Below are 25,263 nucleotides of genomic sequence, written 5' to 3' on the forward strand. Positions count from 1 at the left end.
CTCCTTGTTATGTGGGACCCTGCGACCTCTAATCTAATCCAATCTGAACCAGCGTAAGTAGTTGCAGTGTTGTCAACTTCTGTATATTATTCTGAGTCTGATGCTATTTAGTGGTTGTCTTAAGGCCCCAGCTCCTGGAGGCATGTGATTATGAGAATCTCAGCTCTCCTCCTGAGACAACAGTAAGGCTCTAGCCCTTGTGGTTACAGAGAAAAGCTTGAAAACAATGGCTTTGAGGCCAGAAGGCAAATAAAAATATCAATATTGGGTTTTTTTTTAAATCATGAGCTTTTCTTTAAGCCTCTTACTATCTTGGGCCAGACTCACGATTTTTGGAATGCTCTGGGGTGTCCTTACTGTGCTTGGGATCATTGCTCCCACTTCTAGCTGGAATGGGAATCAGACATGATGAAAGCCCATGAGAAAAGCTGTTCTCCCAGCTCACGTGGAAGGAGAAAGTAACTGCAATCTCATAAAAACACTTTCCCCTGACACGGCTTTCATCTGACTCTCCCTGACTTGAGGCAGGCAAAGGATGTTCAGAGAGGTCCTGCCTGGCTTTTCCAAATGTAACCATCAGGCCTTTCAAGAGTTCTTCACTATTGCTCTGTTCCCTCTGCTACACCCACTCCCCCCAACTTGACCTAATCTCTCTCACTCTCTCTCTATATCAGACCTGGTACCCATGGTGCTTGGCGCTGTACGTACCCATAGTGAGAGACAGCTGCTACCCTGCAGCACTTACAGTCAAGACAGACAGGGAGTGGGAGCGGAAATAGATATGGTGCTTGCCAAGGGATATCAGGGCAGAGCCAGAAATAGAAGCCAGGTTTTTTTTGTCCTAGCTGCTGGTGTCGTAGAGTTTGAGGCCAGAAAGGCCCACCGGATGATCCAGTCTAACTTCCCATATCTCACAGGCCATCATCCCCACCCAGCACCCGCACGCTAAACCCAACAACCAAAATGAGATCAAAGTATCACAGCCCCCAGGTGCAGCTTTCTCTGCTAGCATTTCTGAATCTTCTGAACACCCAGCAAATAGGGATCTTCTTTCATTTCATCCACTGCTGCTTTAATCACATGAGCCCTGAGCCACAGGAAATGAGGGAGGTGCACCTAGTGTAGAAGGGTCAGTCACACTCTGTCTAGTTGAGGTATCCCCATCATTGCCCCCATCACTATTGTATCCAATCAACTCACAATCAGTTTATGTAGCCTTATAACACCCCTGTGAGGCAGGATAGAGCTGTTATCCCCATGGTGCTGATGGGGAGACTGAGGCACAGCGTGAGACTAAGTGACTTGCCCAGGGAGTGTGTGGCTGAGCAGGAAATTGAAGCCAGGTCACCCAATTTCCAGGCTAGCACCCTAACCAGTGGCTCATCCTTTCTCTATGCTTCTGTATCTCAAGGAGTCTTTAAGAAATAACAACCTGCATGTTCTTTGTGATAGATCAATGGAGCTATTTCACTGTGAAATAACATAGGAATTGCCAGACCAGATCAGACCAGGGGACCATCTGACAGTAGCCAGCTCCAGTCACTTCTAAAGAAGGTATAAGAAACCTTGTAATGGTCAATGACGAAATAACCTGCCCATAGGGGAAGTCTCTTCCTGACCCCTGTAAATTAGAGGTTGACATATGCCCTGAAGCATGAGAGTTTACATCTCTTATACATTTTTATTCTATTTAATATAATTGTGGTTGTGGTTGTTATCCACAGAAATGTCCAATCCTTTTCTGAATCTTACTCGGTTCTGGGTTTCAGCAATACCTTGTCGTAAGGGGTGCCACAGAATACAGATGCATGTATGAGAATGATCAGTATCCCTGCTACTTCAGTCTTGTCTTTGTATCTACTGAAGTCTGACGTGTATCCTTTGGGCAAGCAATGCTCAGAGCCAGCTCTTCGCCAGAACTCTGGTTGACTGAAGGGTCCAAGGGCTGGAGCTAGTGGTTTGAACATTTTCTCCTTCCCAAAAGTGGAACGGAGAACCTGTTCTCCCAATGGCATCCACAGATACTGGCTGCTGTCAGTCCAGGGACAGCCTATAACACAGGTGCTGCTGCTGTGGAGCTGGCTATGGTGTATTGAAAACTGTAAAAATTGTGATCTATCACTTTAAAATTAAATTCTCGGAGGTTTTCCTGATTCTGCTTGCAGGCTAGTGGGCTCTGGGAAAGCATGGGATCAGAGTCAGTCTGCAACCAGCCAGCCTAGAGTAAGGTGGGGTGAGTTGTGCCTCTCTGTTTTATGGAGCAGCCTGCTTTGTCTCTGTGTGTTTTGGGGCTCTTGTGTGTTCTCGTTCTAGATTCTAAGAAGTAAAGTAGTGTTACCTTGTAACCTTCCAGGAAGACTATTTGATGTTTTTATTTAAATTCTCTGTCTAAGCTGTAAACATAACACTGCCAATCCTCTGTAAAAAGCTAGTAGGCCCCTACATCTAATGCCCTACTTTTGAACATGTTTGGCAAGTGGAATTTGGGGACGACTGAGGCAGGACTAGAACTTTCAGCTCCATTGACCGGGTGGTGGTAGCAGAGTGATGGGAAGGCAGAAACACAAACCTGGCGGGTGTCCACCTGAAATGCACACGCAGATCTCTCAGCAGTTTAGAGCAGAAGTTCCTGCTCTAATCAGATAGCTGGAGGCATTCATTGCTTCTAGAGGTTCAAGGGCTTCCTACCAGTAGGCTGCTCTGGAGACATACAGTAACCGCATCTCATGTTTTTGAAACACTTCAGTTCCTCCCATGTCATAAGTAGAAGAGGGGGAGAGTAGGAGGCACGTCTGCCTTCCTTGCCCCAACTCCCACAGGATTAGTTATTTGGATGTGTATTACAGCTGCTTTTAGACCAAGACCATGGCCCCCTGGTGCTAGATGCTGTGCAAACACATACCCCGAGACAGCCCTGCCCCAAAGAGCTTACAGTTCACATAAGGCAATAAAGAGAAGAAGCAATCTGCCTAGGGTCACACAGCAGCTCGGGGAATAGCTCCACAAACTGAACCCCTGCCCTCAGCTGCTAATCCAACACGCTGTCCACCAGGCCATGAGAGAACAGGATCCTCAGGGAGCACGTGACATTGAGGGGGGAGTTAATGAATGGCGGAGTGCTAGAGAGGCCCCGGCAGAGAGGAAGGGAGTGACAGTACAATGGAGAGAGAGACACAAGAGAAAGTGAAAGAGGCAAAAACAGTGTGAAAACAACAGACAAAGAGATCACGCATTAGACGTTGGTGCATTCTACAGGCACAGGCTGAGCCCATGTCAGCTGTTCAGGTCGAGGGGGCATGGCTGTGAAATACCATAGGGTTTTTGTAGGGGCAGAGCGAAGAGACAGAGGGGCACAGAGACTATGTAACAGACCGATGCAAACTCATCTGTTATCTTCATGAATCAGCAGCTCCATCCAACTGCCAACGATGTCAGTGGAAGCCCTCATTAGGTCACTCGCAATCCACATGCCAAGGAACTTGAAATCCCAGGGCACAGCACGGCCTCCACTCGGCCTGGCCCGTGGTGGTATTTAATAATTATGATCATCTCAGAGTGACGTGGTCTGATTCTTCTCTCTCTTAGTCTGGCAAACCAGGAACAACTCTTGGAGTCCCAGGGCCAGATCCTCAGCTGGTGCCAAGCTGCGCAGTACCATTAAAGACAACAGACCTATACGCACAGTGTCTTCAGCTGAGGATCTGCATGAGGAAAAACCCTGTGTGAGTGAGAAATGAATCAGGCCCACAGCCTAAGCCTCAATGCAGACCTTACACCAGCCAAAGAAAGAGAACAAGGTGCCTCACAGGCTCAACAATTCTTACCTTATCAAAAAGATATGCATAGATCACTATCCTTATTTCTACTGTAGAAAGACAGACCCATAGATCCAGGCCCCCTTGGGCTAGACTGTGTACAGACCCATAGTTATTGACCAGCCCTGCCCCAAAGAGCTTACACTCTAAGTAGACAAAGGGGGGCAGAAAGGAAGCATCCTTATCCTCATTTTATAGCCTGGGGACACTGAGGCACAGAAAGGTGGTGACGTGGCAGGAGTCAGAAATTGAATCCAGCTCTCCAAGTTGAGGGCCCTTCTAACTGGATTTGGCTGTTTGGGTTCTGATGCTCGCTGACCAAATTGTCTAGAATAATAGGGAAAGTACTTTGGGGGATTTTTTTTCCTATTAAACCAAACAGTCACCCCTAAGAAATTCCACTGAGAAAACTCTGTTAAGAGCGTGCATGTTAATATTGCATGGTTAAGTACTCAATAGTCACAAGGTATCCCATGATTACAATCTAGCCCCCTGGAAAAACGACATAACTCTTCCTATGTCATTACGCTCAAGGGGGGCAGCTATCCAATATCATCATGCACCTTGCTGTATGTGACTGCCTCAGAGGGGCAAGATACCCAGTACAACAGAGTATCTTGTGTTCTGCCTTATTGCACTGAGATGAGACGGCATCCAGCACAACTTTGCAATTTGCTGTTATTGCTTTCAGCTAAACACAGATAGGCTCTCTATAAATGTAAGAAATTACTAATGTGCTGTACCAACGTAACAGTGAATACACAGGAATCACCTAACCCTCCTGTGAAATGCAGGCAGCTCTGGGGTGGAATGTGGCAGCTGGTGAATAGCGCCTGACCACATTACACTGGGGTTTATGGCAGGGAATTAAGAATGCTGTTTCCAGCTGAAACTACAGGGGGAATTTTAATATGACGAAACCTGGGATTTCACCAGGAACTAGGGAGATTTGCCCTTCATTTTGCAACAGTTTCCATGTTACCTTTAATGAACACACAGTCAGGATTTTAACTTTAGGTCTCATACCAGAGGCAGCCTCTCCAATGTACAGCTCTCCACAATGCCAGGTTGGGGTTAGGAAGAGCTCCCCTACTGAATCAGTAACACCACCATGGGTTTTCAGCACAGCACTGACCCAACCTGCCCTTGCTTTGCTTGGGAGAGCTAAGGGGCTCACGGCTGGACTACTGACTTTATGCAGAGCATGCTCTTTATTAGGAGCACTGACAGGCCCCAGCTGAGCTCAAGGCCACATGGTGCTAGGTGCTGTACACATACAGATAAAGGAAGTATAATTTCTATTTTGCTGATGGGAAAATTGAGGCAAGCTGAGAGTTAAAGATTTGCCTGAGGTCACAGCGAGATCATGTAGCAGAGCCAGACATTGAACGCTGATCTTCTGAGTCCAAGTCTGTCCTTCCTCGCAGTAGCCATACAGCACTAGAAAGAGCTCCTTGTAGAGACAGAAAAGCAAAGGCTTGCTACCCCCGAAGCATCCAGCTGCATGGGTTTTTTTCCAGCCTGCCGTAGCTGATCGTGGCTGAATTTTCCCAGCCTCCTTGGTGTTTGGGCTGTAGAACTCAGGGGGCCGCTTGCCTGTTTCAAGCAGCTTTGCGTGAGAAATGCTGGAGTGCAGGAAAGTAACTGAAAACCCCTTCCCCATGCAAACAGCACATTGCGCCAGGGTGCCAGGGATGGTGAGCCGATCAGGCAGGCTGGGCAGGAAGGCAGCAACTGAGTGTTTGCCTGTCTCGTCTCGTGCCTTGAATACTGTCATCTCCCCTTTTCAGGGCCTGCATTCCAGTCTATTCAAAGGCTGCTTCTGGGAACATCCTTCTCCTTCTAGCTCTCCCCACCTCTGACTCTCTCTTCTCCGCTGCCTCCAATACAAGCATCCTGTCCTCCCCTTGGAGGCCCGTCCCTTCATCCCACCTTCCCAAGCCGTTCCAGCCACTGACCCCTCCCTTCACTCTGCCAGCCTTGCCAGCCTCCATCTCCTGCTGGTCTGCTTCTCCCGCCATCTCCTGTACCCTTTCCCCCAGCCTCTCATGGTGGTGTGAGAAAAGCCACTACTTTACTCTGCTTACCATCCCTCCTTCAGACTGACCTGGTCCCTACAAACTCTGCCAGCTGACCCTAGGCTGAAACGACAGCCCATGTCACTACTACCTGTGGTCAAACCCACCTGCTGGGTCTTATCCTAAATCCAGCCTGGGCACTGTCAGGGGAAGGGACTGCTTTCGTATTTCTTAGCCGGACAGCGCCCAGCAGGGCTGGGTCCTGGGCCTTGATCGGTGCCCAGGGGAATGGCTGTCATACCATAAATCCCACTAAGCAGCTGAGATTGGCCAGGATGGGGCTGGTTTGGCGCTGGCACTGGTGTAAATCAGGTGTAACTCCAGCAGAGTCAGTGTTCTGTTGCTGATCAGAATCAGGCCTCATTTTATTAAAGTTATGTTCGTGCTGCTGCAGCTGGGCTAGTGGTCTGAGGCCATGCTGAGCTCTCAGTGCTCCCTATGCTCATGCTCCACTGGCTAGTGGAAATACCGGTGCCATTGGCGACTTGGCGATTAATGAATTATTATTATTGAGGTAGTGCCTGAGCCCCTGGCATGGCCCAAGACCCATTTGCGCCAGGCGCTGTATAAACACACACCAGAAAGACTTCCTCTGCCCCAAAGAGCTGACAGTCTCAGTGCATCTGGCCAGATCTTTAGCTTGTGTGAACTGACGTGGCTTCATTAAAATCAATGAAACAATGCTGATTGGCACCAGCTGAGGAGCTAATGGCAAGTTTCTGGAAGAGATCTAACCTCTCCTGCCCCAGGGCATGAGCCAGCCTCAAATAACAGGGCCAGAACTGCCTGCTGCAGGGGGTTCTTGCCCCTTCCACTGAAGCAGCTGGTGCCTGCTGCCATCAGAGACAAGTCACTGGGCTGTGTGGGCCATTGGTCTGATCCAGGCTGAAATTGTTCTGTTCCCAAGGATTTGCCAAATAACAATCCCAACCAGACCTACCATTGTCACCTTTTCACCAGCCAATCTCAAAGTGCTTTAGAAAGATGAGTAGCCATAATACTCTCCATTTTACAGGTGGGGAAACTGAGGCACCGAGCGGTCGACTTGATCAAGGCCACAGAGTGAGTCAGTGACAGAGCAAACCCGATAGCGGTGTTTTGTGCTGAGAGAAGCCAAAATGCCATCTCTTTCCTGCCAACCTCTTTGCTTCTGCTCAAAACTGAGTGCCCCAGGAGAGGACATATATCCCTCCCCTGGGCAGGCAGGCAATCAAATTATTTATAGATTGCTAGATTCCAAGTCCAGACATGACCATTGGGATCATCTCAGACTTCCTGCATAACACAAGCCAGAGACCCAGAAAATCCCATCTGGATTTTAAAATTGCCAGTGATGGAGAATCTGCCACACCCCTTGGTAAATTATGAGAATGATCTTTAACTGCGTGGATCCCACTCCTTTTAAAATAGAGCGCAGTCCATTTTATGAATGATGTAGATACTGTGCCAAAGGCCGTACAACCCCATTTACGCCTACCCCTGTATTTTAGCAGCTAATGGACTAGGGCTGTGTCTCTCTCCATGGGCTAAGCCTGTGGCAGGGTTGAACTTGGCTGGAAAACGCGGTGAGGTAGTAGGTGTGGCATCCCATCAATCTGCCTCTCGGGGACAATGTGGTTTTAATAGCGCAGAAAGGAACAAGGCACGGCTTGTGGACTCAGCAGATTCCCAAGAAGCCAGGTGGTCTGATCCCCCCACAACTCCCCTGACAGTGCAGATCCAGAGGCCGCCCTGCTGCTGTCCTGTGCTCCCCCAGCCCGATTGCATGCTACATGCCATGGCAGGGGCTCTCTGGCAGTTAATGCTGCTTTAAGCACATGCTCAGATTTCAGCTTGGAGGCTCCTCGGGGAGCATGTCTTTGCCTATGTTCCAGCCCTAGCCCTCAAAAACCCAGGGTGCCCTGAAGGCTTGTGGGGTGGGGTCATGCATCTGTGAGGGGATGAGCCTGAAATTTTGGCTAGCTTCCCACCCACTGCCCTTCCAGGGCCCTTCTCTCCTCATTCCTTTGCCCCCGTTTGGGCCAAGTAACAGAGGGGAGCAGGAAGCTGCCCGTAGCCAAGAGTGGGCTCTTGCCTCAGGGCAATTTGCAGAGATCTAGGGCTGCATTTGCAACGGAACTGGCAGGTGAGGTTCCCAGCTGGCATAGACCTACCAGCATAGCACTGCAGCCAGGCTAGCACACAGGTGTCTTGGGCTGGCTGCCAGAGCGCATCTTTGGGTGACAGCCCGAGCCACCACCCATGCGACCCCAGGCACGCTGCCATGGTTAGCACAGCTACGCCACCTGGGAACCTAACCTCCCAGCTCCGATGCAGATGGAACCGACGCACCTCACTCCTCTGGCCTACCAGGTTCCATCTCGTCCATTAGCATTAGGTGCAGCCAGCAGCGTCACCGACCCAGCAGAAGAAAAGTGGCTATACAGGGCTGCTTTCCAGGTGTCACCATCTCCCTCCCTCACCCCACCACCAACTCTGCTGCTGAGCACCAACTCCCACTGGAACCAGTGGGGGTTGAGGGTGCTCAGCAGCTGGCGGGGTCAGGATCCAGGGGCTCAGTTTTTTCACTGTGCCTGGACTCCAGGAAAGCTGCTTGCCCCCCAACTTTTGAATGCAGGATTCAAAGGGCTTTAGCCAGAAACCCGGCAAAGTTTCCCTTCTCCTCACTGATCCCCAAGCTCTGGCAGCAGTGAGGGGAAGTGGTCCCTGGAGAACTGGTGAACAAATCTCAGGGGCAGAGCAGACCCCTTGCCAGACTCTCTGTCATCCAGGGAATGGCCTTCACTTTTTACCAGTCTGAAATATAGGCTATTTATCAGTGGGGTGGTGGGATCTGCATGGGGCAGCAGGATCAGGGAGATCTGTACTAAAGTGGTCCATGCTTGGAGCCCCGCCTGGCCATGCTGCTCCTGGGAGGTTAGTGTGAGAGCAACGGGTCTTTTCTCACGATGTGTTTGCAATTCAGGTTGCCTGGCGCTGTGGGCCTTGAGGTGTGTGGAAATGCATGGGATGATGTCCTGCCATGGGGAGGAAATGGAGCCTGCTGGGGGCCACCCTGGCTGGGCACCTTCTTAGGCTCCCAGAGAAACACTGCAAGAGGCAGCGCCATTCATCATAGCTGGGGGCAACCTCCTAACAACACCAGCCCAAATGTCACCCCAACCCTGGCAGCACAAGCCCCTGAGCAGGCCCCTATCAAATAGAGCAGAGAGGATTCCAGTTTGGCTTCCACAGAGCAGCACGTGGCTGGTGTCAGTGGGCAAGGAGTCCTGCCCAAACCGCTCACCTAGCCCTCAATGACCAACCCCCAGGAACAGGCATTTCCTCCACCGAAATCAGGAACTCTGTCAGCTGGACTCAGATTTCACAAGCCAAGGACTAGGGTTCTGGTCTGGGAGTCCAGCAACCTAGGGTCTAGTCCCAGCTTCACCTGTTGCATGAGTGAATCGTCCTTTTCTCCTCCTGTCTTTGTCCAGCTTGTCTGTAAACTCATTAAGGCAGGGACCTCTGCATACTATCTGCATATCCTGCACCAAGCACAACGGGGGTTTGGTCCCTGCTGGTTGCTTCTATAATGCAATGAAAGCATATAATCTTGCCAAGCAGTGACTGGACAAGGGAGGGAGAGAGGAGAGGCCACAGGCTTTGCAAAAACTGCAGAGGGGTGAGTCTGGCTGAGCTCAGGTCTCGGTCATATATTAAAGCCCCTCCACATTTGCTGACTACAGCTCTGTGCCAAACTGCTTGCCCTGTACCTTGCATGGCTTCTTGATCACCGTTCGGGGGGCGATGTCTCTTCACAAACTCCTGGGACTAATGGTCCTTCAGCAAGTCTAAGGCGTAGATTGTGAAGGTTTTTGTGCATGGTTTTGTGTGTCAGATGGGGACACACAAACACAATGGAAAGCCCTAGTGGGCCTTCAGGGCAAACGACACCCTCCCTTTCCTTGTCCCCACTTCTTGAACAAGATTAGAGCTGTGTTAAAATCGCCTACTACCAGCTCAGCTCCAGCGTTGTGCTAGTGTAAACAGGGCACCACCCTCTCACCTAATCCTGCTCAGAGCGCTTAGAGAGGACATGGGGGGAATGCTGGTCACACTTGTATTGACTTGATTGAGCCAGGATTTCACCGGCCAGGAATAGAATGCAACACTAGCACACTCAGCCTGGCTGCCAGAGGTGAAGCTAATCCAATGGTAGCAAGAGGGGAAATATTTAGGCAAAATTCCCTAGTGGAGTCAGACCTAGAAGAGGGAAGGAAGCCCATCCTCTCCTGTCATCCTTTAGGATCAACAGAGGAGCTGCCTCCAGTCTGAAACTCCTCTCTGGCATTGCTAGATACTTTGCTTCCCATCTCCTTGGGAGGAAACCCCAAACGCTTCCTACTCAAGAGGCATCAGTTTCTGAACAACTTGCAGTGATCTGTTTAGGGACCACCATCATCTGTGTCTGAACTGCAGTGGTGGTGGCTTTGGTCGAGGAGGATGGTAATGCACGAGTTCAGAGTTTATCTAAAATATAAAAGACCAGATCGTCAACTGGATCAATCAATATAGCTCCACTGGTGCTGAGGATCTGTCCCTTTAAGAAGCAAAGTCAGGGTTTGCTACAAAGGCTGTATATTCCCACTCACCATCTGCAGCTGAACAAACAGGAGAGTTTAAATGCTTTTATTAATTTAAAGGGACAGATTTTGTCTGTGTGTGTCTGTGCTGGCTGATCAGCAGTTCAAATGGCCTCGGGACCGGATCATAGCCATCAGGGATGGAACAGACCCATTATGATAATATACTCGCTAGTACCAGTAGCCTCTAGGTGTAACTGTTAAAGCTGCAGAGGATTTGGTAGCAGGGCTATGGGACGGTTTGGTTATGAGGAAGATTGTTTTCTTCAGAATGGACAAATCTATGGGTGGGAGGGTAATTGGACACTCTTCATTGCTTAGTCTGAGAAGCAAATAAGGTTAATACCAGAGCCAAAATCTTTGTGCTTCTTCTTCGCCCGTATGATCTGATTAATGAGACCACGTCTCTGTGCTGGCCACACGCTACAGGGAGGTATGTAGTCCATTTGCCAGTGGTGATGACATGTGATGTGATACTGACAATACCCATTCAATAATTTCTTCATTGTTTGCAGGTGCAAACTGCTGCAGATCTCATTCCCCATTTGCAGACATCTACGTTACACTGACTTCAGTTACTATTTATCCACACGCATTGTAAAGGAGAGCAGAATGTGGCACTGTGCCGGATCCTCAGTGGGTGTAAATTAGCACAGCTCCTCTGACTTTAATGGAGCTATGACGTTTTACATTAGCTGAAGATCTGGCCCAGCGTACACAGAAAGGCAGGCTCCTGTAATCGCTGCTGTGCGGCAGCAAAGCTGTCGGCTGTTTCTAGATACCTCACACTCCTCCTTTCATTCCTCCTTCAAGTGCCAGGCGAGCACGACTTGGAAAATGTATAATCAAAAGAGCTCAGGAGTTAGAAGGAGAAAAGTCCTATCTGGTATTTCAGTCCATGCCTGAGCCCTTGCCTAGTACAAGTTGTTCCTCTAAATACTGCCATGTTCATTTAGGTTAAAAAACAAAATCTGGATAAGGTGCAGGTGATGGTCCTTAGTTGAATCATGTTTTACAAAATTATAACGTTAAAAAATAATAAGTTCTGAAGTCCAGCTCCTCAGCTCGTATGATCTGATGCCGCCCAGTGGAAGCCAATGGCAATTTACGCCAGCTGAGGATCTGGTCCAGCACATTTTACATGGATATAACGCAAACAAGCCTTTGTTGCTTTCATTGTGTTTACTCTCTGTCTGACCAGACACATAGGCCCAGATCCTCAGGTGGTGCAAATCAGCACTGAGATCAATGGCGCTACACCAGCTGCAAATTGGGCCCGGGGATCAAGGGTGGCTCCAGGCACCAGCGCAGCAAGCATTCGGCAGTCCCGCGGCTCCGGTGGCAATTCGGCAGCGGGTACGCCAAAGGCGCGGGAACGGCAGATCACCCGCAGAAATGCCACCGAATCCGCATAACCAGTGGACCACCCACAGGTGTGTCACCGAAGGCTGCCTGACTGCCATGCTTGGGGCAGCAAAAACATAGAGCCGCCCCGGCCGGGGATTCTGAGGCAATCTTGTTTTAAGGTGTTTCTTTGATATCTTCTCCTCAAGTGACTCTCTTAGAAAATGGCTATAAATGATTTACTCATATTGATTTCTTATTTTACTTATTGCAAGAATAAAGAATGGACCCAATTCAGTCCCAAAGCCACTCACTTGCAAGAAACCTCCCTTCCACCTTCGGAATAATGTAAAACCAGCAACACTGGAAATTAGTGGCAAAAATCCCAATTTAAGAGCAAAGAGCAAGTTGCAATGCTAGAGACTGACACATTATTCCCAAAGGCTGCAAAAGGAGAAGTGACTTCTTAGTATTTAGGTCTTTACATTCACTTTTTTTCTTTTCCACTTTCCCTCCCTTACCATATCTTAAAAAATAATTTAACCCCATCGTTTTGTTCTGACACAGGCACCATCCAAAACAGCCATCTTAGCAACAGTGCCAGATGAGTCTGACCCACACCCAGACTGAGAAGAAAACATGGATTTAAAGGTTTTAAAAAATACACACACAACACCCCCACACCCACACCCACAAAAAAAAGCCCCAATGTCTCATCTGCTCTGATGACTAGAAAGAGGAATTTAGTTATTTTTAAAGTTACCAGATCAGGTGAAGAACAGCAAGGGAGTAAAGGGAGATGTCCTTAGCAACTAAATTTGAAATAGTCCCTGAAAATCCCTGTCTCTTAGACTGTCAGTGAGCCCTTCAGCGAAGCAGGATGTTTCTGAGGCCACAACTTTTTCCATCAGATGGACACAGAGGGCATTTAGGCATGAAAGTCAACAGGGTATGAGCTTGTAACTCCCATTTGTTCCTTGACCTTTTCCTAACAAACCCCGATAATCTTCTTTAACGTCTTCTAAACCTGTTCAGACTGGGTGATGAGGGATATGTACGTACAAGGGCGGGGAGGGGGGGAGAGAGAATTAGGCCCTATAAGAAGAGTCGCTATGAAGTGTTACTACAGAATAACACCTCTTCCTGCTATCCAGGAAGCATTTACCTCTAGTTTGGCATAGGAAAGTATTTCTGAGTTTGCCATGTGTGAGGGATGAGGGAAGGTTGGAGATGAAAGAGGATTCCCTCCTTGTTTGTAGCAGACCAGAAGTAACTCTCAGGTGGTGTATTTCTCAGTCTGGGTGGTTGTATGGTTCATATTCTTTCATTTATACGCGAATAGCTCTGGAGCCCAGGCTGGGGCTCTGAAGGTGGGTTCTGACCGATCAATAGAAGAAGCCTTTCCTGGTGGGTAGGAATGAGCCTGTAACTCGCAGAGCATATTCCCCAGGAGGAGGAACAGACAGAGGGTCCAACAGAGACTTTGGCACCTGATAGGAATTTCACATGAACAAGAACGCCCAAAACTAGGTCATGGGAGTCCATCCCCTAGCCAGGGCCAGGCAGGTGCCTGTCATCTATGGAATACTGCTTCATCCAGTCTAGCTTTAGTCTTTGCATCCCTCTTTGGAACATTTCTGGAAATTAAACACAGACTGACAGAACCGGGCGCTTGGCCCCAGTGACATGATTGCCTGTTCGTGTGAGGAGAAATTGGGTTTGATTCAGCTGCTGGGTCCAGACAAGGGGGGATAATTAGCGACACAGAACATGTAATTAGACCATAAAGCTAAACTCCAGCAGGCTCTACAGTGAAATCTTCATCTCGGACAACCCAAATATGCTCATTTCAGACCATAAGCCCCCCTACTCGTTGCCAGCTCAGCCGCCTCTGGGTTTCATCATGTTCCTATGGCTGTATCTGTCTAGGCATTTATACTGCACTGTAGAACCTGAGCTCCTAGCCCCCGGGCTGTTCTACGGGGGAAGAAAAGAAGCCTTGGTTGATTAAGACAAGAACCAAACAGACTGTGAACCTCTGGCAAAGGAGAAGTTTCTGGCTCTCTGTTTAGGTCTTCTACCCCGTTGGAAATGATGGGCTAGGTGCCCCTGGACTCTCCTCTGTGGAGCTGCGCTGCTTTACTCCCGCTGACAATGAGTTTTAGAAAGGGACAGAGTCTTTCTCTGCTAGATAAAACCTGCCCAGCAATGAGAGAGTTTGGACTCAGTCAGTATCAGACCTTAGTAAAATGCCAGGGAAGGAAGGGCTGATTTCTCAGGAAGGCAAAAGGGAACATTATTAGCTGTCTCTCAGGGTGCGTCCCAGCCACCTGCCCATGGCACAAAGCGAGATGCTCTACTTACCAGGCCTGGCAGAAGCAGAGGAAGGAAATGAGAAGGAAGATGCATAGATAAGGGTCCATGTGAAACATAATCCAAATGGCGAGGGGAGAAAGGAGATCCTAAAATACTTGGCTATCAAAAACAAAATAAGGAAGGGATAGGGCTATTTTTCACCCGGCACTCCCAGTACAATAAGGATCTGCATGTCCCAACTTCTATGGAGGGTGACCAATCCCAAAGTGAGAGCTAAAGGGGGTGGTGAAATGGAGCTGCAGAACTGCCGAAGAAGAGATTATCTACTTAATTAAAGATTTTTTTTCCCTAAGTCCTTCAGCCAATCAGGACACAAGTGCCAGAGAGAGATTGAGCTGATCAAAAGAACACCCCAGGTTCCTCGAAGACAAATGCACCACAAAAGGGATAAGAGGGGGAAAAATAAAAAGAGAGAAAGAAAGAGACAAAGCAAATCCCTCAAAATAATCACTGGATGCAATCTCCACCAGCACCACCCCGCCTCTCCATCCCCCCAAAGGCAACTGGGAATTGCACGCCTTGATCTCCTCCTGCCTTAGAGACTTCATTTGCAACCAGGAGTTGTGTGGGTGCGTGTGCATGGGAGAGAGAATGTGCTCTGGTTCTGGGAGTGGGAGTCACTCAAATGGAGGTCGGAGTGGGGCACCCTGAGAGTCTGCGGGCCAGGCTGGGACATGAGTATATTAAAAATATCCCTGCCGAGCTAGGAGGAAATGGAGCTGATTCCTAGAGCCAGACGGCCTTCCTCTTTCAGGGGACCTGCCCTCAGATCTGCCTATCCCAGCTCCCCTTATGGAGCAGGCCCTCCTTTGATTGGCAAAGAGGTGTCCCCTGGGGGTCACCACCGGGCTTGGCAGTCACCTATCTCACCATCTTCCCTGCTATTTGTTTCTCTTCACGTCCTCCTGCAAAGTCCAGCAAGAGGGAATGTCTCAACCCAGAGACATCAGAACTTGGGCAAGGTATGGATCCCTTACTGAGGTACTGAGGGATAGCTGCGTGTCAGGGGCTGACAGAGTCCAAAATAGCTCACTCAGTAGCTGCTCAGAAATGCTTGTAACAACTCCCTGGCCTCCTAGAACATCACATATGTCAGTATGCCCTCATGACCACTCTGAGCTTCGCAGTGACTGTGGGGACAGAACTTTCCTCCATTCTGCCCATCCAGTGTGGCTAACATCTACCCTGGAGGATCCCCCTCTCGGGGCCAGGAGCTAGTCCAGGCCTCCTGGCTCTGGCCCTGCTGCAAGGAAGGATTTTGAACTGTGGATCCCTGTCTGCAGGGAGCTGGACTGGGACCTGCCAAACTCATTCTGTAGTTACAGCAGTTGTCAGCAGCTCACTGCCCCGGGCAGGACTGGAACCAGTGCCCGTGAGGCGAGGAGCGCGGCAAGAGCATGAGAGCAGCAGGCGACTGTTCAGAGAAGGCTGGCTGGAAACTGGATTTTGCTAAGTGCCACTTCAGAAAGACAAACCGTTCTTGGCTGGGTCCCGTGATCTGAGACAGAGGCATAAGCTCTGACCTAGGTCACTGGGTAGTAGTCATGCAGCCTTCTCGACCTCAGGGCTGAGGCTGCTGGCGTCTGCAGTGACGGGGAGATTCAATCTCCCTTCAGAAGCAGGATGCTGATTGGGAGCTTGCAAAGAGGTGCTCCGAGCTCCTGGTCCAGAGACCCTCCCTGTCCTGCATCCCATGGACACAAGGGGAGTGTGCAGCCTCATGGGACCCTGCACTCTTGGGGCTTGACGTGCGGAGTGCCGGAGCTGAGAGGGCCAGCCAGCCCAGAGAGTCCCAATCCTTCTCCCACTCCTCTATCCCAACAGACCAGCGCTCCCACCCCAGTGTGCTGCCTCTCCCAGTCCCAGCACGTGGAATTCTCCCTCTCCCTGCACACCTGACACTCTACAGCTCCCAGCAAATGCCCGGGGGCAGCCCGGCTCCCAGGTGTCACACAAGAGCCCCTGGCTCACAGCATGGGGGCATATGTTTAGTTCTGTATAGCCAGCCAACCAGGAAGGAACTGATCAATAGAGCTATTGGCTCTTTATCTTTATCCCTGGGCCAGCGTTGCAAGTTCTCATGATATTTATCACTGGTCTCATGATATTTGGTGTTACTTAGTGCCGTAGCTCCTGGAGTCATGACATTAGGGGACAGACTCTCAGCTTTAAGAAAGAATTATGTTTCTCACCCTCATGGCGACAAAGAAAAGCTTAAAAACTTGGCCCAAGTATGCCTTAAAGGCTCAGAACAGAGCAACAGAGAAAATAACCCCCAAATGTATTATTATTTGTAATAATCTCATGATTATCAAGCCAATCTCATGGTTTGGGGTGGATCTAACATATGAATTTTGAATGTTTGAGGTCAGCCATATTGCACAATGAGTAGTGCTGCTGGGTGAGTAACTCCTGTTTTGGTTCCCTTGCCAGGGAACCAAAACAACAACAATACATTTGGGTCAAGCAGAAATGAAAATTTTTTGAAGTTTTTGGTGAACTGAAAAAGCCCAAAATATTTCATTTACTGTTTGCCACCTTTTAAAAAAAATACAATTAAATGAAAATTTCAAACAAAAAGTAATTTCAAATTTAAAAAAATCAGATTTCCTTTCAACCAAAACCATCTGGTGAAACCAACCCAAATTTGTACAATGTTTCAGTTGACCTACATCTGTATTATTATTATTATTCTTTTTTTTTGGCCAAGAAAAAAAAAGTTTTGGCCAAAAATGTTGCCCTTTCTCACTGCGGTGTAAATCAGGAGTCACACCACTGAAATCACTAACCTAAAACCAGTGTGAGAGACGAATCAGGCCCTGGGTCTTATTCCTCATGCTTCCCAAATGCCCACTGGCTGGAGCTTTGGGTGCACAGAAAAAACAGGCTCTGTGCCTTAATGCATTCAGTCAGTCAGCCACTGCTTGCAGTCATTCAAAGGTCCTAGTAACACAGGCATATAATATGTAAGTATTTAAACTGAACCAAAGACATTGACTTCCTGGGAAGTTAGGTACCTACATACCTCTGGGGAGCTGGGTCCGAAGCTTCTGAGACACATCACAATCCAGAAGAGACCCATGTAAATTGCAATAGCAGCTCCTTTATAAGTAAATGCAACTTTAAGACCCAACAAGCCTGAGGCAAGGCCACACACAGAACAGTTCCCACCATGCCCCAAGACATAGAGAAATATTTCCCTCAAAGAGGGCAAACAGCTCTGAAAAGTGTCCAGTAAGTGCCTTAAAAAGCAACCAAAATGGATCTGGAGGGCCCAGGCACCGAACATGGTTCCAATCGTTTTTCAAGTGGTCTAAAAATGCTGCAAAAATTGTCAAAAAATGTGTCAAAAGAGTGTGAAAAATCTCTTCACAGTGGCTGAGAAGGGCTCAGAAGGGCCTAAAATCAACAGATTGACAGAGTGGAAGGCCAGACGGAACCATTGACTGAGCTTGTCTGGCCTCCTGTATCACACAGGTGTGATGGGGTGTACGCCCCACACAGGCAGCAAAAGGACTAACAGGAGCCTAATTATCCCCCAGGTGGCAACTGGAAGAGGGGAATTGATTCATTACCAGACCCAGCTGGGGAGGAAGGGAGCCTTCTTTGTAAGTGCTCCAGCTCTCACAGCACTGAAGAGGATCTAGGGAGCTCAGGGCTTGGGATCCCCACTAAGACAGGCCAGGAGAAAGCCTGGAAGCCACAGGGGGGAGGCAAGCTCTTGTGGATAGCCCTGGAAAGCTTCACTTGGTACAAGAAGCCGGAAAGAGCTCTGCAGAGCCTGGGAAGGGGGTGGGGAGAAAGGGCCTAGAGGCAAGTCAGGATGAGGAGTAGTGCAGAGAGGCAGCCAGGAGTCTGATGGAGAAGAGCTTAGCTGTTCACTGCAGGGTCCCTGGGTGGAACCCAGGGTGTGAGAGAGTTGGTTTCCCCTGCCAGACCCGAAGAAGATTGCATGACCCAAGCCACCAGATATAAGTGCTATTGAAAGCCCAGAGGAAAGGCGGGTCAGAATGTCAGGGCTGAAGAGTGGCAGAAGGTCCTGGGGCAATTGTTTGTAGGACTGACCATGACCTGGCTGAGTCATAAAAAGAACCAGACCACAGCAGGTGGGAGCGGCTGTTGCCTGGGGCACCAGACTGGGAGAGCATGCTACACTCAGCCATGAGGGGGTGGCATCAGCTGGGGAGTCACTCTGCTACAACAGGCCTTAGAATTACACCCAGTTGTGATGGGTCTCCCCTGGAGTGCCACCTGGAACTGGGGTACCACTGAGCCCTCTGATGCACCAGCCTGGGTGGGCTCCCTCTTACACTGTACTGCTGTGACAAATTGCAAAGCCTTCCAGTCTGCACTTTCACCAGCATTCATACAGATAGGGACACACCCAGCTGCAGTTACATACAGACTCTCTGACCAGCCCCTGCATAGGAAGATTACAGCTAGGGCAACTACCAGCTCCTCAGGCATGCATCCGTTCTGGAGTATAAACCCAAAATTATACCATCTTGCACTGCACATGGAACTGTACAGCATAAGCTCATAAAATTCACCCCCTCCCTCAGTGTGGAGAGGAATAAGCAACAGCCTTTTGCCCCGAGTTATGATTCTCACACACTGGTTTAGATAAAGCAAAAACAAGTTTATTAAATATAAAAGCAAACAGACCAAAGCAGATTACTTCACAAATAAAAAAAAAAAGGCAAACTAAACTTCATATACCAAATAGACTGGCTACGAATAGCAGATTCTCACCCTAAGAGATGATACAAGCAGGCTGCAGATGGACAAGGTGCATTTGCTTATAGCTTGGAATGCCCAGGTGTTCCATTCACAGGCTAAAAATCCCTTTAGCCTGGGACTATCACTTTCCCCAGTTCAGTCTTTGTTCCCCAGGTGTTTCCAGGTGTGGTGTTGTAGGGAGAGTGAGGTACCATCATGATGTCATTTCCCCCTTTTATATCTTCTTCCCACTTGCTGGAAAGCTCTTTTGCTGTGACCGGGGTCAAACAGTTCCCACTGTGCAGTGCTATCTCTGAGAGGTTTCTATTGTACACAGTTCCTGGGGTAATCCTTGTGCTTGTGGGCATTTCCTCAACAAGGCATTAACATTGTTTGGCCTTTTTACTGTTGTACCTGAAAGGCTGCGTGTGGGTGTTTTCAGCCTCACAACATGTTTCAGTAACACTCACATAGCCAAACTTCATAACTTCACATATGATGATAGCACATACAATCCAATGAGATATTCATATCTAGCAGATCAAGACTTTTAGAAGGATACCTCACAGGGCATACTTTCTACAAAACATATCCTAATTACATGACAGTGGTGAATATTGATGTGTCAGGGTGTCACACCAGTTACCCCACCGTTATCTTATAACTGGTATTTGGCTAAAGCAGCTCTTCCAGAAAGGTATCTGAAAACATCGCAAGATGGAGAATCTACCGCTTCCCTTGGTAGTTTTTCCCAGAGGCTAATCGCCCTCACTATTAAAAACCTGGGCCTTCTTGAATTTGTTTTGAACTTCCAGGGTCGAGAAAAGTCCTAAACTTGCCCCAAACAGCTTAATAAAGGGATAAAAAATGGTGAGCTCTCAATGCTTCCCAACGTGCCCATTAAGTATAGAAAATGGGTCCAAAAAGTGTCCAGAAAAAAAAAGTCAACAACTGACCCCAAATCATCTAAAAAGTGCCCCAAATGGTACAAAAGTCATAGTAAATTGTTCACAAGGGATTAAAATTTGCCCATTAAGTTATCTAAAAAGAGCCTTTAAAAAGTACAGCAGGGTATGAAATTGCACCACCAGCTGTCAAATGTCTCTAGAAAGGTCCTGAAAGTGAGCCAATGAGCTCCGGTAGTGTAAAAGGTGAAAACCAATAGCCCCTCAAGTACCAAAGAAAGAATCAAAGGGGGCCAGATCCCCAGCTGGTGTAAATCAGCATAGTCCTTTTGACTCCAGCAGAGCTACACCTATCTACACCAGCTGAGGATCTGATCCAGTGTCTGAATAGGGCCCAAGAAAAAAGTGTCAAAGCTGCTCCAAAATGTCAAAAAGGGCTCAAAATACACCCAAATAGATGAAAATTGTTAAATTAGGGCACAAAGTTCCCAACAAGTTTCCAAAAGGTCTAAAATATGCCCAGGAAGAGGCCAAAGCTTGCTTAGATTCAGTTTTAAAAGTATCAGAAAGAGGACTCACAGGGTGCATTTTAGACTCCAGGTGCTTAAGTCTCATACACTGCAAAAGGCAAGGGGGTGAGGGGGAATTTACAGGACATCGTAGAGACCCTACACAGGTGGAGCTAGCCAGGGGCATTTATGTAAGACAAGCAAGCTGAGTTTTATGGGAGGGCCCTAATCCAAGCTCCCTGACCTCGAGGGCGTGCGATCAGGTGCTGGGAGAATATGGCACTTTTCAAAGTTCTCTCCTTTCCTTACAGCTCCCCCAGGACACCACAGGTCCAAACCCCCAGAAATCAATCAGCCAGTCTGAGTCAAACGAGAGCAAAGGACAAAGCAGCGCCTGTGCCCCAAAAGAGAGGTGCGCCAGCCAGAGACCCCACAAAGTCCACAGGGACTTTGCTGTTGCTAGCAATTTTGATTGGGCTGGCGCTCAGACGCTGCGGTGCTGAGATAAAGCCTTATACTAGCCAGATCTGTCTGCTTTCTGCCGCTGGTCTAGCTACCTTTTCATGACCTTTCGCCTAGGGCCTTTCAGGGCAGTTTCCATAAGCCCAGCTGCTAGGCTTGGGAGGTGGGTTATGGCTTTCCCTAGATATGCACATGGGTCCTGACAATGCAGCAATCTAGCCTCTTCCTCCGCTTATGGAGTTCCCTCATTAGGAATCTCTTTTCCTTAAACAAAGTCCAGCTTTAATATGTTATTCTCTCCACATATGCCACACGTTAAACCTTTAAAACTTCATAGTAAAATTTTGGTGCAGATGAATTCCTCTGGGTATGGGCTAGATCCTCAGGGGTAGGCTGATTTACACCATCCCAGGATCAGGCTCTCCATGGGAGCGACTGCTGTCAGTGCCCCAGGGTGGTGGTCTGATGTCCGTTATCTCCCCTGCCAGGAGTGAAGAGGGTTTGCACCATTGCAAACGGGAGGGGAGTTCTCCACAAGACAGTCTCTGTAAATCAAGACTGGATGGTTTAGTAACAGATCCTCTCCATGAATTATTGCGGGGCAGTTCTCTGGCCTGTGCTGTGCAAGTCGGACTAGAACACAGTGCTCCCTTCTGGCCTTAGACTCTATGGATCTATTACGATGTGCTCCCCTGACTCCTGGTTTAAGAGGGACAAAGCAGACAGCAGCAGCACAGGTCCAAGAATCTTGGCTCTAGAGGTGAGAGGTGGTCTAGGGTTCACAGCCCATTCAGTCTTCGGCATCTCTGGTGGGATACCTGTCCAGTAGGAAGTGGATTTCATCAAGAGACCATCAGACAGCTGTCAGATGGTGTCTACTTCCAGAGTTTGGATTTGACTAGGCAGCCGAGAAAGGCAGAGCCCCAAGCCCCATGGTTAAGGCTGTGTTATTGATGTGATTGGTCACAGATTGCATGAGAACTGCGACGCTGCCTGCTTGCTGTGGGGAAAAAGCTTGGGTCTCTATAGATGGTGGGAGGCAGCCTTGGAACCAGTTTTTCATTTCCTTACTGGGCATGTGGAGAAAAGCCTGAGCAAGTGGCCTTACAACACTAGGGCAGGAAAGCAGGCACTGCCCCACTGGATCAGGCTGGGCCCTGGCTGCTCACCCCAGCTCTTATACAGCACTTTCCCCCTGCAGAGCTCAACACACTTTAGAAAAGACATAAGCATCACCTGCTTACAGATGGGGAAACTGAGGAACAGAGTAGGTACAAGGTAGCCCTGGGAATAGAACTGAGGTCTTCTGAGTCCCACACCGCTAACCTACCCCTAGGGTCCATTGTCTAGCCAACCTCTATGCATATCCTGTCACTGACAGTGGCCAGCACCAGCTGCTTCAGAGGAAGGTGCAAGACCCCTGCAGGGGTAAGTTAGGGGGTAGCCTTCCCCCAAGAACCCTCAGTAGTTAGAGTTCAGCTCCTGCCCTCAAACCAGAGCGTTTAGATCCCTTCCCAAACTCTAGGTTGTTTTTAATCCTTACCATGATAATTCTGGATGTTAATATTATCCTGATAACATTAAATCCCTGTTGAGCTCTTGACCTCAATGATACTTTGTGGCAATGAATTACACAGGCCAACTGTGTTGCATGAAAGCCTTTTGGATTAGGACAATGGTTCCCAAACTGGGGTTCATGAACCCCTGGGGGTTCATGAAATGTTACAGGGGGTTCTTGGGAAAAAATTCCCTAATGGCAGACAGAACTGTCCATAGGGACCCCGGGCATCATGGGCCAGCAGCCTGGAGCTTTAGGGACTTCGAAGAGCTAAGCAGATCAAAGCAAGCATATCTATCACACTGAAGCGATTTAAACTTCAAGACTCCTTCTATGAAAGGGAAGTGGATATGTTTTGCTGTTTTTTTAAATTAAATAGGCTGCTACTGTTGTTTTTAAATTATTATGAAAAACAAGTTTAAGCTTTGTTGTAATGTGCATTGTTTGCCTGGACTGTTCAGGCCCTGAATGCTTGTGTAGGAGGAACTCTTTGAGTTGGCTTCTTAAACACCTTCATGCTGTTTCACATCAGATACTCCTTGATGAAACATAGGAGCCAGAGGCACCAGTATGGGGGGAATGAGGGTCATGTGCCGCCCCCACATCAGCGCACCTCCCCGTTGGTTCCTGTCCTTTTTTCCGGTGGCCCCCGTGGACCCCCCCACTTTTCTGGCAGTGCCCCCCAGCCCCTGAGGTGCGTGGGGTCTTTGCCCCCACACCTCGTTTTTCTACTGACACCTCTAACAGGAGCCTTGTCTTATAACAGACTTAATCCAAAGTGATACAAGCTACAGAAGTGAGAGCTTGGAAGAGTGTTGCCATTTTCATAATGTAATAAAAATACTGTAATGATAAATAATAATTAATAAATAATGTGTAATAAGCATGTCATAAAAACAAATTTTATATGTCCAAGATCAATGCTTTTAATTTATGCTGAGGTAAGGGAGAAAATCCATGGAAATTTTCATTTTTAGGAGGGGGTTCATGAGACTTGACATTTTAGTGAAAGGAGTTCGCGAGTTGTTGAAGTCTGGGAACCACTGGATTAGAATGATGTAGTGAGAGGGTGTGGCCTCCCTCCAAGACTGGAAGCAGCAGGATGGGACAGGAAGTATAAAAAACGGGCCCTGTAGCTCAGTTGGGCTGGAGCCACCAAAGGAGACAGATGACTCCTGCCTGCTGCTGGGGCTTGAGTCCAACAGAGACCTCTACAGCGCTGAGGACCTGCAGGAGCTACCAGAGCTGCCTGCTGCCAGGGACGCCAAGAAGCTTCTGGGACTGCCATTAGTGGTGTACCTACAGGAGACAGAAGATGACCCTGAGACACAGGTACACCATGAGGGGAGTGTAGGAAAGTAGCCTATAGAAATTATAGTCTGGTTGGGTTGTTGTCTGAATACAGGTCAGCATGTTTTGACTGGATCTCCACTGACCCAGTGGCAGAATCATCTGCCACTGTTAGGGCCCAGGCTGGGACTCTCTACCCCCTGTGGCTGTCCCACCACCATGTTAGGCCAAGAGTCCTGTGTTTGTCTGCCATCTGCCAGAGCTAGGACATAAGATCCTAGGCTGTTTGGTGCTCCGCCCCACCTGAGGGTCGGAGCCCCTAGACTAGGGGTGGGCAAACTTTTTGGCCTGAGGGCCACATCGGGGAACAGAAATTGTATGGCGGACCATGAATGCTCACAAAATTGGGGTTGCGGTGTGGGAGGGGATGAGGGCTCTGGCTGGGGGTGCAGGCTCTGGTGTGGGTCTGGGGATGAGGGATTGGGAGTGCAGGAGGGAGCTCCAGGCTGGGATTGAAGGGTTTGGAGAGTGGGAGAGGGATCAGGGCTGGGGCAGGAGGCTGGGGTGTGGGAAGAGGCTCAGGAGTGCAGGTTCCGAGCGGCACTTACCTCCCAGAAGCAGTGGCATGTCCCCTCTCCAGCTCCTACACAAAAGTGCAGCCAGATGGCTCTGCACACTACTCTATTCACAGGCACCGCCCCTGCAGCTCCTATTGAAGTGCTGGACTGGGTGATTGGAGCACGTGGGAGCCAGAGTGGGGCCATGCCATGCCCCCAACCCTGTGCCCTGGCTGGAGTGGGGCTGAACTGAGTGGTGCAGCCCCCGACCCAGCACCCAGGTTGGAGTGCCAGAGCAGGGCAAGCTCCAGACCCCACTCCCCAGTGGAAACTCGGGGGCCGGCTTAAAACGGTGGGCTGTAGTTTGCCCACCCCTACCCTAGATTGTTTGGTGCTCCACCCTGCCCGAGGGCCGGAGCCCCTAGACTGTTTGGTGCTCCGCCCTACCGCCTGAGAACACTAGACTGTTGGTTGCTCTGCTGTGCCTGAGGCCAGAGTCTTGGACTACTTGCTGCTTGGCCCTGTCTAGAGGCCAGGGCCTTAGAGAGTACTAGTTCCCCAATAACCCTTGCCTTTCTAGGGACCTAAGAGCAAGGGGCCATGGCCTCCCTCCGAGACTGATAGGGAGGGATGGCCATGCCCTCCTACAGATGAGAGTCCAGGAGGCAGTTGGGGCTCTCAGACTGAGCCAACAGAGCAGAGCACGGAAGCAGTGAGCAGAGAAAGGGAAAGAAATTATAGGAGCTCAGGAGAAAAGGAACACAATTTGGTGTCAGACCCTTGCTCCACTCAGCACCTGCTGAAGAATCATGGCAAATAAAATAGCACCATATAATTATGTGGCTGGCAGGATTCACCAGTAGGGGAAGAGCCACCATACTGGGTCAGACCACTGTCCGTCTTGCCCAGTGTCCTGTCTCCAACCAAGGCCCATAGCAGAGCTTCATGGGGAGTGTACAGAACTGGGTGGTGATGGAGGGTTTTACCCTTCTCTTCTGCTCCCAGCTTCTGGCAGACAGAGATTT

At 49.1% G+C, this 25,263-nt stretch overlaps 1 protein-coding gene across 1 annotated transcript in view; it reads right to left on the reverse strand.

Annotated features, from left to right (window-relative positions):
- WNT8B (Wnt family member 8B) overlaps positions 1-25,263 on the reverse strand; it is a 53,578-nt gene that overhangs the window by 13,869 nt on the left and 14,446 nt on the right. The gene's annotated exons all lie outside the window — the stretch shown is intronic.

This window comes from Gopherus evgoodei, chromosome 7 (genome assembly GCF_007399415.2).
Source record: "Gopherus evgoodei ecotype Sinaloan lineage chromosome 7, rGopEvg1_v1.p, whole genome shotgun sequence".
In the NCBI taxonomy this organism is placed as follows: domain Eukaryota; kingdom Metazoa; phylum Chordata; order Testudines; family Testudinidae; genus Gopherus; species Gopherus evgoodei.